Source organism: Haliotis cracherodii, unplaced genomic scaffold, assembly GCF_022045235.1.
Source record: "Haliotis cracherodii isolate W230 unplaced genomic scaffold, xgHalCrac1.p SCAF_3, whole genome shotgun sequence".
Taxonomy (NCBI): Eukaryota; Metazoa; Mollusca; class Gastropoda; order Lepetellida; family Haliotidae; genus Haliotis; species Haliotis cracherodii.
This window is the reverse complement of record NW_027266286.1, coordinates 8,673,367-8,689,142: the sequence shown is the minus strand read 5'-3', so window position 1 is coordinate 8,689,142 and position 15,776 is coordinate 8,673,367. Positions and strand designations below refer to the sequence as shown.

The 15,776-nt window shown below is 38.2% G+C and overlaps 1 protein-coding gene across 5 annotated transcripts in view; it reads left to right on the top strand.

Annotated features, from left to right (window-relative positions):
• The window catches only part of LOC139474608 (bone morphogenetic protein 1-like), a 299,859-nt gene that overhangs the window by 71,547 nt on the left and 212,536 nt on the right, over positions 1-15,776 (top strand). For 4 of the 5 annotated variants that reach the window (XM_071257684.1, XM_071257685.1, XM_071257681.1 and 1 more), the window contains exon 1: positions 13,162-14,525. The exons of the other annotated variant lie outside the window; for it this stretch is intronic. The gene's annotated coding sequence lies outside the window, so the exon portion shown is untranslated. Of the gene's footprint in view, positions 1-13,161; positions 14,526-15,776 lie in introns of those variants that run through there. 5 annotated transcript variants of the gene reach the window in all.

Below are 15,776 nucleotides of genomic sequence, written 5' to 3'. Positions count from 1 at the left end.
GAAACAAATTCACACATTAGGCAATGTTTAGTTAACAGGATATTTGGTCTTTTCAGATATTTTTTTTCAGCCAAAGTTTGTATATGGTCATGACAAGTAGAAGGAAAATATACATTCATACCAAGTCCTTTCCTTCCCTTGTTTGGGAACTTGTGCTGTATACTGATGCAAATCTAAATTTAAATGGTGTCAGTGATGTGCAGACATGGATTGAAAGTATTTGTTCTATGCACTTCATGACAAGAATCTGGACGCATGAATGTTGTTTTATGCTGTTTACAGCAGCCTGTAAAAAGTCCAGCCCCGGCAAAATGGTGGTTGGTGTCACGAATCCATGTTATCCATTATCAATGATCCTGCTCTTACAACACGCATGGGGTACCTGGGGCTTATTCTTTTGATCAGTTATCACAAGAGATCCTCTGTATGATGTCTATATTCATCAGACTGGAATTACACATTGTTTGGAATATTGTGGTTCAAGCTTAATGTAAGCTAGAACATCCACTTCTCTTACCATGAATGTAGCAGGGCATGGAGTCATCCCACAGATGACATCCTTACCTTGTCAGCTTGCTGACGGGGTTAACCTCTTTAGTCATGTGGACAAGGCATCCGACCTCGGATCAGAAGGTCCGTGGTTCGAATCCCATCAGGAGACTCGGACATTTTATGGCTGCTACATGAACATTTTGACTTTCGTTTAGTTTGGAAAGCCAGGATGATGCGGCTTGGGGCAGCCCTGCATAGGGCCTGTTGTTGGATACATTTCATCTGCTTCATAACCTCACATTAAAGTCAATTTCTTCAAATGGTTGGTCAATGTCTAGCAATATTTGTCATATTTTCTATCCCCTTGCTTGAATTTTTTATTTTTACCCATGTTTGTATGGTGTTTCCTTTCTGGTCACTGGTTTTGGAATACTTTAACATTGACTCAAGGAATAAATATCATCTATACCTGTTCAATAATAGTTGAATATGTCCAAAAGTACTTCTTTATCACTGTTAGCATGTTTATTGTGCAAAACTCATTAGCCCATATACCACAGGATGTGTGGAAAATGCCACATTAATTCAAACATTTATATGGCTGTTTAGAAAATGCGTTTCTTTACCTAACCTGCTTTTTGAAAAGCTAGACTTCAGTCCATAATGTTGTTTGTGATATACCGTCGCTTGTTGTAGTCACACACAACAGCTTGCAGTTCAAAGCAGTTAATATGATCTAAAACTGTAAGTCAGTCTTCATGACAACATCTGTTGCTCTACACACAAAACACATACCAAGATAATATGCATTGATATCTAAGGGGAAATAATCTTTGGAAAAGCCACATCTGGTATTGACAAAGCTGTTACAGGCCGTTAAAATATACATGAATGATAGGTGGGTTGTGTTTGACGAATAAATGTCTGAATCAGTCTGTACATTGTTTGATGGCTTAAATGTAATTGCTGGATAATATCAGTTGTTGTTGAGTCATATCAGATGCTATAATCAGCATGCCTCGTCAACACAGTAGCACTTCGAAGATGACAGTATTCCTGAATTACTGAGATTCTATGAAAATATGGAATTATGAGGACAGTTTTTTCTGAAATTGTTGTTGCTTCCTTTAATTAACATCTGTGATGTAATCTTGGAAGACCAGATACTTACAGTAAGATCCTGGACGCAGGTGTTCAACAATGCGTCTATAAACACTCCAATTCTCTAGAGGGATTGCAATTTTGAAAAACTTAAAATTCTGCATGTATTAAAAATATCCAGTCAGAGTATTGTCCCTCTATACATTTATGATAATTATACTACCGATATAAAATGAAGGAACTGATAAAAAAACATAGTGAAAATGTAGTGAAGCTGAGCTGGGCAACGTTGCCAGGTGCTGGGTCTCTTGGTGTGCACTGGTGTCAATGATCTACGTGTCTTATCACTAACATGGTTTTGATCACTTATGAGCATGGAATCAACATCCAATCAAAATGACTCAAGTAAGGGAGTTCAGCATAGACCCACTTTCAAAATTGCTGACAGGTACCCTGCTGGGGTTTCAGTGTAGAATCTGTCCTAAGTAAGCTACAAAGTAAGAGGGGACTAAAATAGATTGGGTACAATATTGCTCGCTGTCTAGACTGATAATAACTCAAACTCATAGAATATTGCTAACTGCAGTGTTACACAGAGTCATTCACCCATGAAATAGTAAACGTTGTTGATATCCCCAATGCTACCAGATGGAGGGAGTTCATGACTGTGAGGACGAAAGAAAGCAGATGGAGTATGCTTCATAATGATGTGTAAACATTGAAAACAACAGGCCAGATCACCGACAATGTTAGTCACCAGAAGAATGGCAGCAACACATGGCTAGCCCTCAATCAATAAATCAGATAGATCCAGTATTAAGGGAACCCCTTGTTTCATGGTTCGCCCCATACAAAACACCCTTAAATAAAACTGAAAAGTTCATACTCACTTCATTGCACTATTGACCTCATGCAAAAATCACATGTGAGGGTCCTAAGATTGACATCACGTTACAGCTACATTATGTTAGGGTCCTAAGATTGACATCACATTGCAGCTACATTATGTTAGGGTCCTAAGATTGACATCATGTTACGGCTACATTATGTGAGGGTCCTAAGATTGACATCATGTTACAGCTTCATTATGTGAGGGTCCTAAGATTGACATCACGTTACAGCTACATTATGTGAGGGTCCTAAGATTGACATCATGTTACAGCTACATTATGTGAAGGTCCTAAGATTGACATCACGTTACAGCTACATTATGTGAAGGTCCTAAGATTGACATCACGTTACAGCTACATTATGTGAAGGTCCTAAGATTGACATCACGTTACAGCTACATTATGTGAAGGTCCTAAGATTGACATCACGTTGCAGCTACATTATGTGAGGGTCCTAAGATTGACATCACGTCACAGCTACATTATGTGAGGGTCCTAAGATTGACATCACGTTACAGCTACATTATGTGAAGGTCCTAAGATTGACATCACGTTGCAGCTACATTATGTGAAGGTCCTAAGATTGACATCACGTTACAGCTACATTATGTGAAGGTCCTAAGATTGACTTCACGTTGCAGCTACAGTATGTGTAGGTCCTAAGATTGACTTCACGTTGCAGCTACATTATGTGAAGGTCCTAAGATTGACATCACGTTACAGCTACATTATGTGAAGGTCCTAAGATTGACTTCACGTTGCAGCTACAGTATGTGTAGGTCCTAAGATTGACATCACGTTACAGCTACATTATGTGAGGGTCCTTAGATTGACATCACGTTGCAGCTACATTATGTGAAGGTCCTAAGATTGACTTCACGTTGCAGCTACATTATGTGAGGGTCCTATATTGACATCACGTTACAGCTACATTATGTGAAGGTCCTAAGATTGACATCACGTTGCAGCTACATTATGTGAGGGTCCTTAGATTGACATCACGTTGCAGCTACATTATGTGAAGGTCCTAAGATTGACTTCACGTTGCAGCTACATTATGTAAAGGTCCTTAGATTGACATCACGTTGCAGCAATACTATTTTAGGGTCCTAAGATTGTCTTCATGTTGCAGCACTATTATTTGAGGGTCCTTAAAATGACATGATGCTATAGCAAAGTTATGTTAGGGCTCTACGATTAACATCATATTATATACATTTAAAAATTTATTACAGTGCTAGAGAGTCAGATGCAAACGATACGAGAATAGAACCTCCCTGCAATGAGGTAATGTTACTATTCTGATACTCAGGGACCAGTCATTCAGACTGACATCCAAAATAATGACTTAATATATTTTGTGTCATACAAGGTCAAGTTATCATGAATAACAAAAGAATATTCCAATGTAACTCAGCTGAGCTGATGAGGATATAGTTACTTGTCCTACCAATGCCACACTGGGAATCATTTGTAATATGCGGGTTAAGATGTGAGCCCAAACCTGTGTTTCAGGTCTGAAATGTGGCTTGGTATGAAGTAATGTTCTGTCAGGTGTCACCTTGCTCTCAAATTAGGATAATTCGGAATTGAATTCTAATTTGGAGATTGAAAGCTGCACATTGTGCTCATTTAGTATGGGCTCTAAATAGATGTGTCAGATGACTTCCTTGCTAAGGAATCGAAAGAAATTACAAATTGAATGAATAATTCATCACCTATAGACATGTCATATGTAAATTACTGAAATAGATTTGTTATACAGAGGGTTTTGCAGTGGTTATCGAACTCACAAGTACATATGAAATTAGTCCCCTTCTTTACTGAAGCTGAAGCCATCCTATCTTTTAATAAGAACCTGCAATGAATGATTTAGAGGCTGGTAAAATGTCATTCCTGCATGACCTGTTGTTCATTTCAATGAGAACGCTATCGATCATTATCATTAGGTTATGTAGTCGCGATCAATGATGAGATCGTATCTCAATCTCTAATATTACAAATGGCGGAAAAAATGTTGGGTAATGGGGTGTGAAATAATGAACATGTTTTAGAAGAAAATATATTTGGTCACATTGACATGACGAGTAGATGCCTGTTTTGCAAGCAGATTTTAAACATGGCAAAAAGCACAATGCACTAATTTATCTAAACAGATTTCCCTGAAAAAGATTATTTCCTTCCTAGAAGTTTGTATTGTGATAATGCTCAGTGTCTTGGAGTTCATATCAATCTTTATTTTTGTAGTTTTTAGACCTCGTATATGTCATTTATCCATTACTAATATTGAGTATATATATTTGGTTTGTGTCAAAACCAGAATTCAGTAAATAGAAATAGGTGAACAATGGTAGTTTGTTGAGAATATATGAACTTCAGTTGAAGATTTGTGAGTGACTGAGGATAGTTTTGTGCCACTTTTAGCAATATTCCAGCAATATCATGGCGGGGGGGACACCAGAAATGGACTTCACACATTGTACTCATGTGGGGAATTGAACTCCAGTCTTAAGTGTGACAAGCGAACACTTTAACCACAAGGCTACCCAACTGCTCCCGGAGATTTGTAGTAATACAAAGAAGGTATATTTAATTGTCAAAACTGCTTATTTCAATCTCTCATGTATAATTTATGGTTATAGTTTTATACGAAAATACAAAGCAAGAAAAACGTGAGTAACTTATTTCTTGGGACTTAAACTCTAAAGTAAATGAACTGCTGGTATGAAGTCTTCCAGTTTTAAGCTTAAAGTTTCTGAAACGTGACAACAACTAGCCAGCCTTTTACACAACTTTCCTTTTATGGACCGAAGCATTTTTTCACAAGAGAATCAGAAATGGCAATTTACACCCGAAAGAAAGGTAGTTTGCTGTGGAATCAATGGAACTGAACGTCAAGCAACCAAAAAGCTGATTTTATCACAACACTGATAGTTCATTCTCCGGTTGCCTATTGAGACTGCCACAACTCCCATTACAAACCATTTTATTGTCTTCTTGAAAACTTTCATTCCACATTCCCTTGGAAGGGAATTAACCTAAGGTTGAAGCATGGAGTTCAACTATTGATTCCCCAGCATATCAGAAACTTTATGTTTAACGTTTTGAAAAAAGTGAGACACAGTTACATCTCATGTAATGTTAAGGAAATATTAGCAGAGGGAAAGATAGAATGATTGATTTTAGTTAATGACCATAGTCAGGATTTGATTTTCTGGATTTTCAAGTGCCCATGAAAATCTGTAAATTTGCAGAATGTTATTGCTTTTCATTCTGTGGAATGTCCATGAAAGTACTCATTCTCATTTCGTAACTTCCGCATGTATGAGAAATTGGGGATTGTATTTAGTAATTAAAGAATGGAGATGTAGAGAATCTCACGAGAGTGTTTTTTCATGTCAAACATATCAACATGGGACCATTAAAGTAACAAAAGTCTGGAGGTTTTCTTACTTCTGATGACAATCATTGATTTATGTCACATCACAAGACATGTGGATGAGATTTTATGTATTTTTTAATGTCATTCTTATGGACTGATGATGAAAAATATTTAAAATTTGTGCTGATATGGGTAGTTTAAACCACCTCAAATTTTAACGTACATGCCAAATATTGCAAGAAAGTACAATGTATTGATACTCTGCTTTTGATTGGATGGAACTTTAGTGGCTTGTCAATTTACGAGCATAAGCATAATCTGTCTGAAACCATTCCTTTAATACTGTATCTGTCTGATACTTAGTAACTAAAAATATTAGCGCTGACAATTAACAATTCTTTTGCCTTCAGTTCAATTTAGGTGAGATTAGAAAGTTTCTTCACTTTGAATTGAGTGATGGCATGCCATTATTGTTTAAACAATCTATACCTTCCAGGTTCCCATGCTATAATGCTAAGGAGTCAGCATTTTAACATCTGAGTATTTCAAGTTGTAGGTGTAGTTCAACATTGAATTGTCTTTTTTGTTCCAGATTTGAACAATTGCTTGATAATTGGAAACTATACATGGAAAGAGTCCAGACTATACACAGTACTTCCCATGCTAAACCAAAACACCTTGCTTGCTGTCCTGACCAATGTGTAAAAATGAAAATCACACAACAGTGTGTGGACAATGTTCAGATGATCTAAGAAAAGGTTTGTCTTATCCCAAATTTGATTCTGACATGAACAGTAATGTTGAATGTTATTATTGCTTCAAGTATATTGCTCATCAACATTATTGCAGAAAAGCAGGAACATCATGAAACAAACATAAGCTGTATTCAGTAAGTATGGGTTTTTCAGTCACTTTCAACCAAATATTTCCTGTGGTTGTACAGCCTAAGACAATACAGGTAGGGGAACCCATGAGTACAAGCATGGTGCTGACACCAAGGTTCATATTTGGAAAGAATCTCTGCGTCAAACCTGGAAGCAGCCGATCTTTTTAGCTATGAAGACATTTATGCCCGTCTTCATGAGGCAAGGGAGTTAACTGATTGTAAAAGTCCAGTTTCAACCCTTGCCAAACTAGGCTCGAATTTCTGGGCTCGATCGTAGCACCGCCAGTGGCTGTTACGAGTTATGCCCCTCTATGTCCCTCCTATTGACCAATCAGATTCCATATCTCATATAATTTGTATTTTCTTCTAACAAAATGGCTGCACCCAGTAAAGACGATTTGATCGATAATCAAAATCTACATTGGGATAAAATGGGACTTTCTTCATGAAGTGCATCTAATCACATGAGCACCTGGATTAAGACGTATCTGTTGATGCCGAGTTGGCGGTACACATGCTTTGCAAATCCTGCAAGGGTGTTCAGCAACTGGACTTTTATAGTTCAGTTAACTCCCTTGCCTTGGGAAGATGATTAATTCCATGAATTCCAAATCATATCTCTGGGCATCAAATACTCAGTAACACATGCAAATCTGTAAACACATAATTCTTATGTCCTTATTGACAACTTGAGCAAAATTGAAGGAACACTATAATTTTTGCGTCAGAGCTATTGCAGGTATATTATTTCATTTCGATATCGTGACTTATTATTTTGATAGTGACAAATGACAATAGGACATACTCATGATCTTATGTAATTTGAATAGGACATTTACAAATTTGGAGAAGAATCTTCAGGCCATTTTGGATCACAATCAATAAATGTCCCTGACTTTGAACCAATCTGAAACCCTATGTATACATGGAATGACATATATTCTGGCATATATAGGCTGCCAAGTCATAGGGTGCACGTGGTAAAGTGTGTATGCATGCTGAAACTTATCATGTTGTGGCGATGGTCAAATGAACTTTTCTGTCGTTTGTGGCCAGAAGTAACAGAGTGTCAGTTTATAACACCTAAACTGTCTTCAGTACCTGGGAGTGCCCATAACTCGAGTAGCTCGGCTCATCACATCTTCAAACTGTGAGCAATGTGCAGGATTGCTAGGAGATTCTAGTGCCTATTATCACCTTCCTGTTGACTGCCTGTCTGACATAGGAATGCTCTCTGAATTTAAATGGCTTTAGGAAATTAGGCCAACTTGGAGGGATCTGAATTTTGTTGGATCTTAAGAAATATTTAAACCTGGTAAACATTTTTGCTTGTTTATTGATGTATGAATACTTAGGATTAGCAGAAGAAAGGATTAGTGCAATGTCACTGATTCTATAAAAAAAATAATCTACATGATGGGATCTTAAAGTGATGTGTATACTACTGATATTTGTTTGTTTGTTTGTTAAACGTCACGCTCAGCAATATTCAAGCTATATGACGATGGTCTGTAAATAATCGAGTCTGGACCAGACAATCCAGTGATTAATATCAAGAGCATCTATCCATGCAATTGGGATCGATAGCATGCATCAACCAAGTCAGCGAGCCTGACCACCCGATCCCGTTAGTTGCCTCCTAGACAAGCCTTGGTTTCGGAAGATCTATTCTACCCCAGATTTTCATGGGTCTCAGGCTATAATGACATGCCATCAACCAATTCACTGTATCGACCACCCGATTCATAAAGTCGCCATTGAATTACAATCATGAGCAACTGGAGTGATGGTCCAGTACCTGTTTGAAACTTGTTGTGTTACTGGGATGTGGTAAGTCTCTAGATCCCCTGTGTGGTAACCCAGCTTGTTGCCTCATGCTTACAGTCTGTTTCTGTTAGGTTTACTCAGTTGTGCAGTGAGGTTCCAATTAAAGTCATGTAAATGATAATACCATGGGGGTTGCAGAACATTTGGGAGTCATCTGTGAAGTTCAACTAACTGGCTATAAGTCATGTCTAAATATTGACAGTTCTGAAACACTGGAGGCGTAAGCAGATTTCAAAGAATTGACAGAATTTGCACAATTGATAATACACATTATAGACAATAGGACATGCCTAGTGACCATACATGTTTGTTTCTGAGTGGGTCATCGGTGTAGAAATGCCAAGAGACCAATGACAATGCAGCCTCAGTGAATAAATGCTTATGATTAGTGGATTTGTTACTACAAACTCTCTTTTAATGCCCATTTGACAGGGCTCACAGCCACATGGGGATTTCAGGGTCGTAAGAGGCGACTAACTGGATCAGGGGGCAGGTTCAGTGTCTTGGTTGATTGCAGGTCATCGCACCTCGATGGCGTGGGTCGTTACTCATAGCAATCACTGGATTGTCTGGTCCAGACTCGATTATTTACAGGCCACTGACACATAGTCGGAATATTGCTGAGTGCAAAGGTATACAACAAACAAACAAACAAACAAACAGATAGACGAACAACTCCTAACCAGATCTGGAGGGGAATGTAGGGCTTTGACAATGCTGTGTTTACCGGAAAATGCAAAATACAGATGGTGTCAAGGTGTCATCTGCCTGACCTTATTGTTTCAAGCTGACCCAAAATTCTGCTCACTATACTTTGAACTAGATGATCCCATGACTATATCAGTGAGTGATTGAGGTGGGTTTTAGGCATGAGGCATGTTGTTCCAGCCATAGCACAGTGGTGGCTGCCAATAATGGGTTTGACACAATGTACTCATGTGGGGATTTGAATGCCAGCCTGAGGTGTGCTGTGTCAATGCTCTATCCACTTGACCACCCTGATGCTCCCAAAGATGTATTTATAAGGACCTAGGGGACTGATCTATAGTGTTAAGGAGGTGCTAACACATAACTGACAGTGCTCTTAGAAGAATGTGATGCTAAATAGAGTAGAGATCATGAGAAATTGATGATGATGTGGCATTAGATAGATTAAATTTGTCTCACAAGGTTTTTTTAACAGAAGGAAATATTACATCACTATATATTCTATTGATGCCCAAACATCTGTTAATCAAGCATGCTTTAAGCCTCTGTGTTGTATTGTACCAAAAGGGTGTTAGTGATGGTATGCTGTGTATGCATTGGGTTTCCTATCTCAGATTTAGCTGTGCCTTAACTAAAGTAGTAAATTCTGTGGGTGCCGTCTTTAACTGGAGCAAACTGTGTATACATGCATATGACAGGAAAGCCTAAAAACAGGTTTTTTTGTCTCCAAAAGTATAGCTTTTGGTATACCAAATGTATGCAATTTATTTATATCATCTGAAAGGCAAAACGTAAATATAGATCACCAAAATAAAATGTGTAGGTACCAGAGGTTATTTCTTCAATGTAAGGTACACAATTATGAGGTCAATGTAAGCTACAGATTTTGACTACAATATTAGCTACACATTATGAATACAATATGAGCTACACATTATGACTATAATATGAGCTACACATTATGACCAATATAAGCTACACATTATGACTACATTATGAGCTACACATTATCACTACAAAATAAGCTACACATTATGACCAGTATAAGTTACACATTATGACTACAATATAGGCTATGCATTATGACCAATAAGAGCTGCACATTATTTAGAGCTGACTACAATTTAAGGCACAGATTTTGATTGCAACATAAGCTACACATTATGACTGCAACATAAGCTACACATTATGACTGCAACATAACCTACACATTATGACTGCAACATCAGCTACACATTATGACTGGAACATAAGCTACACTTTATAACTGCAACATAAGCTACACATTATGACTGCAACATAAGCTACACATTATGACTGCAACATAAGCTACACATTATGACTGCAACATAACCTACACATTATGACTGCAACATAAGCTACACATTATGACTGGAACATAAGCTACACTTTATAACTGCAACATAAGCTACACATTATGACTGCAACATAAGCTACACATTATGACTGCAACATAAGCTACACATTATGACTGCAACATAACCTACACATTATGACTGCAACATAAGCTACACATTATGACTGGAACATAAGCTACACTTTATAACTGCAACATAAGCTACACATTATGACTGCAACATAAGCTACACATTATGACAGTGATATACGACACATATTAAGATACTGTCTCTGTAGTGTATTCAATGAAAGCAAGTTGAAGGGAGCAATATCTACACTTTGTAATGTCAGATGAAGAATAACAATGGAATTACAACTGACGTGGACCGAAATAGCTTCAATAAAGCAGTTCCATATCGCAATATCTGACAGGGCAACAAGGGACACTGAATGTATTACAGTGGAGGAACAAGATGAGTGGAAAGGTAACTGCTCCTGTTTTAGAGGCAAATGCTAGCTTAGGATTTCACCAGTAGTTATGACTGTCAGCAAGACTCCGAGAATGTAAGAGTCTAGGACAGCCCAGACAGTCGATCACAGTCAATCCAAAACTTACATGAGGCCGACATGTTGAATGGTCAAGAAAGGGAATACAAAAGGCTAGGAAGTCAGTCCCATTAAATCAATAAATTTGCACCAAAACAGATGCTACCAGGCTGTTAATTATCTCTTGCAGTTTGAGAGGGATTTCATTGTCATTCTCTTGGGAGGCTTCTCTTAAGGTTACAGTTGTCCAACTCAGGTACTGTAATTGTGTGCAGTGGTATACCATGGTCTACAATTGTATTCAGATGTCGTCATATGGTGTGCCTCATACTGGGGTAAATAAAGTAGCTCCGCTGAGAATTTCTGTTTCTATTTTCTGTTATTTGATATAATGTGTTCTTTCATGCATATGAGTTGATTGTAGTCATTATTTGCAAAGCCTTTATCATGATTGTGGTGTAGCTATGCTTGTCTGCAGTGAGAGTGGTAATGTGGTGAAGTGGGTAGTGCATTCCATGTCATGCTAATTGCTCTGCTTCCATTCCATAAATTGAATTCAGTGGTATCACAGAATATACCCATAACTTCTCGGTTGTGTTGGTTAAGGCAATAATATTTTAGTTTAATACAAAATTCAATGCCGAATTGGATGTGCCACCAGTTTATTACACTTTGAACAATTTGTTGGCAGAAACTGTTATGTTGAATTGTGAATGAAGATCAATTTGTTTCAAAAACATTTAACAATTCCTAAATAAAAATATGATCAAATGTCCTGATCAATATCATGTTACTGAAGGTGGTGATGTTTGAAGTGAGAGATGGCCATGAGAAGGAGAGTTTCATGAGATGTGACAAACTGAGAGGATGACCCATAAAATCCCCATTCATAGTTCCAAGGTACTTCCATTTGGCTAGCATTACCATTTCACAAATGAAACAAAATGTGGTTAAAAGCTTTCATTTATGAACATTTTATGCATCAATACTGTTTATTATCTTGATTTTATAATAATTGCATCTCTTCAACATCCACTTCATCAAAGTCCTCCAAAGCAGCTCCAAGTTTTGCAGCTTGCCCTTCAGCTGTACAATGTATTACCAGTCTAAGCATGAATAATCACAATCAAATCAAATGGATTTATTTTTGCATTCCAACGCTAACCTATTTTCAATAAAAAAAACATTTTTGAGAGGAATCACAGGCTAATTCCAACAACATTTTGGTTGTGAAGACTGAACAAGAAAGGTCAGAGCTTCAGAGGAAAATTGGATTGCCTCCATGCCAATCTCTAGATGAGGCTCTGCATAGGCCAAGGCTTGGTATGGGAAGGAGATATTAGTCTATCTGTTAAAGGGAAGAAACCTACTTAATCTAGTTAGGTTTTCTTAGCCTTGCTGTACAGCTTTGGAGCAAAGACTAAAACTTTGTAGCAGTAGTCCTCATGGCCACTCACAGGCTGTAGACTGGGCAGACAGCTGAGCGTGGATTAGGAGATTATTTCACACTGATATCAATATATTGATCCAAAGTCAGCTGAACGAGAGAGTGGCGAAGAGAGAGACGGAGTGAGAGAGATCGTGAATTGACGATTTTGCCATTGCTGAGGCGGGGAGGGTTGAGACCCACATGCATACAGTGGTAACAGCAGCTGTCACTGTCATTGTACATTGTAGAGTACTGCCAGTCCACTGAGCCAGTCGCTCACGTCGCCTTACTTCATGTCTGCTGCTTGCATCTGGCTGTACAGCGCTGCTGCGTCTGCTGCTACTGGTTTGACCGTCTGCTTGTGTGCTGTGCGGCAGTGGAGGTTGTAGGGTTAACCCTGACTTGATGTATCAAGACTGGCTCTTGTGACTGGGCGTTTGTTTGGAAGATTTGTCTTGAAGTGTTTCCTGGAGGTGTTGAAAGGAAGATTTACCATATATTTGATCACTTTATGATGTGATGTGCTTGAGGTGAGGATATATTTCAGCATACTTACACTGCATATCAATGAAATAGATGTCATCCTTTGCGTGTTGTGTTTTGCCTTGGATAATTAGAAGTGTTTCACTTCAGGCTGAAAGTTGAAGAATTACAGATAGATCACATCAGACTGGTGGACAAATTGCAGTGAAATGTTCTATAGATGTCTCCTTAAATGTAATTCCTTCTGATATCAATGATCTATAAGCAGTCACTGGAGCTATTGTATTGCTCCATCATCAAGCACGTATGCAGCTTTAGTCGCTAGTATCATCAGACACAATATATAGATTGGCTATCTTTCAGTTCTCTTTCACTCATAGTATTCTGGCTCCCCTCCGCCTGATCATAATTACTGGATATTCTTCTGACACCAAAGCCTTACCTAAGTGAATTTTAGCAGCGTTCTGCCAAAGCTTTTATTGGAGCTTAGGACACAGTCTGCGTTTGACACAACAGGCTGGTATTCCATCCCTCTGAAAGTACAGATACACGTGGAACCAAGGTTTGTCCAGTTCATCTTATTTTTGCATGCAGAAAATGATGCCTATCAATTTGTGGCAGGAGCAGACGACACGATTAGATTTTCAATTTACATAACAGACCGGGAAACCCCTTTCTGACGGCATCAGCAGCCTAGTTAGGAGAACCAACATCAAGAAACACGGAAGAAGTGGGCTTGGACTTGATCACTCGCTTCTGCCAGGAATGGATGTTCTCTGACTCCCTGAAAATCAGCAGGTATGGCTGACTTGCTTGTTTACCGCACCTAATAATGGATATCTGTGGATGTAGTGCATGAATTGCGACTCTTGCTGCACATTACTTGAAAGCCCAGTGGGATGTGTACATGACCACTATCAATTTTATGCATACTATCTCACTAAGCTTACAATGGTAAGGGATTCAACCGACAGCTACATGCGCTCGTCAGGGGAAACACATACCTTTCAGCGTATCATGTAACGTGGGGAAGCGAGAGAGGCACGTGGACGAGAGAAGGAAGAGCAGTGAGGATCATAGGGAGGGATGCTGCTTCATGGTCTTGTATCGCTCCACAGAGGCCCACCATGTGGGGATTCTTAAGGCAGCATTTTGGATTTTAATTTGATTTGTGATTAATGGATTATGGAAGCCTAGGATTTTGAATTTGGATGTGGAACATAGGCTGTGAATTTTACTATTGTTTGAATTTGAGTGTTTCTGTAAACTTTGGATTTTACCATTATTCATGACATGGTGTTCCTATTGCATTTGGTGTATGCATGAAGTGATCAGTTTGCAACTGTATTTGAATTCACGGGAAGGCACAGCAGGAGTGTACCATTGGACAAGAGGTACTGGATACTAATAACATACCAACTGGTGAGTACTACGATTATTTTCAATGTCACCAATGAGTCTCTTTATTGAGACCAAGTAATATATGGCTGGCTGGGAACACCAGCTTGAAGTTGTATACATACCATTGAAATAATTGATTATTGCCTCAGGATGAACATTGTTGCTCATTTCAGGATAAATTTCCCTTGGGGCATGAAGCATGGTACGTTATTCACAGACTCTATTTGTATGCCAAGTTCTGCTTGAAAATAAATACTGGTCAAAGCACATAGGATTGATAAGAAATAGATTTCATAACCTATGGAAAGTGGTAATCTGTTGTGAGCCTATTTTATACAGGTTGTATATTGGCAAGTTACAAAGTATGTGGTTTACTCAGCTACTTAGTACATGAACATTTCAATAGAGAGGATATTATGAGCTTAGCCTTGGCCAGCTTAATCATCATTAACGAATACTTTTGTTTATTTTGTAGAAGTGTGTAGTAGATGCAATTAAAATAATTGTTCTGAGGAGAGTTTTTGAAAGTTTCACTACTAATCCAATGTAAATGTTCTACCAATTAGCCATATTGAACATTCTTCTTTGAAATAGTTTATATTGATAATGTATGTAACTTTACAGTTTCTGTCCTGTTTGCATTGTTCATTGTGTCACACTGATGCACACAATGCAAAAGTGTTCTGGTTTTTATGCTTAATGGTTAATAGTACAATATCTGTTTCATTATGAAAAAGTGGAAAATCTACGTTTGATATATATCTTGACTCCCAGTGAAAATGCTAATTTGACATTTAGCAGTGCTCACACTCTGACTGTACACAATAACTACGAAAGGTTTAAAAAAGGGTTTAAAAACACCTGCCCAACAAACTAACTTCAAATCTGTAAATGTCATAAGGTTCTGTGGACTACACATATATGGGAAGAGTACAACATATGATGTGAAGAGAAAAATGTGAAACTCATTTTTGCTTCTGTGACGCCCACTGTTAAAGAGCCTCCCTAATGAGCAAGCCGGTATTTCTTCTCTCTATCTCTCCCATTGCACAGCCCTCTTCCTATGTAAGTGTCAGTCAGTCTGGAATCACTTGGTCATTGGACAGTTCAGAAGGAGGTATTTTTTAAAGCACTATAGACCATGTGAGCCTTCAGAGCACACTGAGTGTTCTTGTATCCTCCTTGTATAGGCTTTTGTTAGTAGTGTTTTGTATTGATTGCCCTGGAAATAACTGATTGGAAGTGTTTACCGTGCATGGATTACTGTGTACT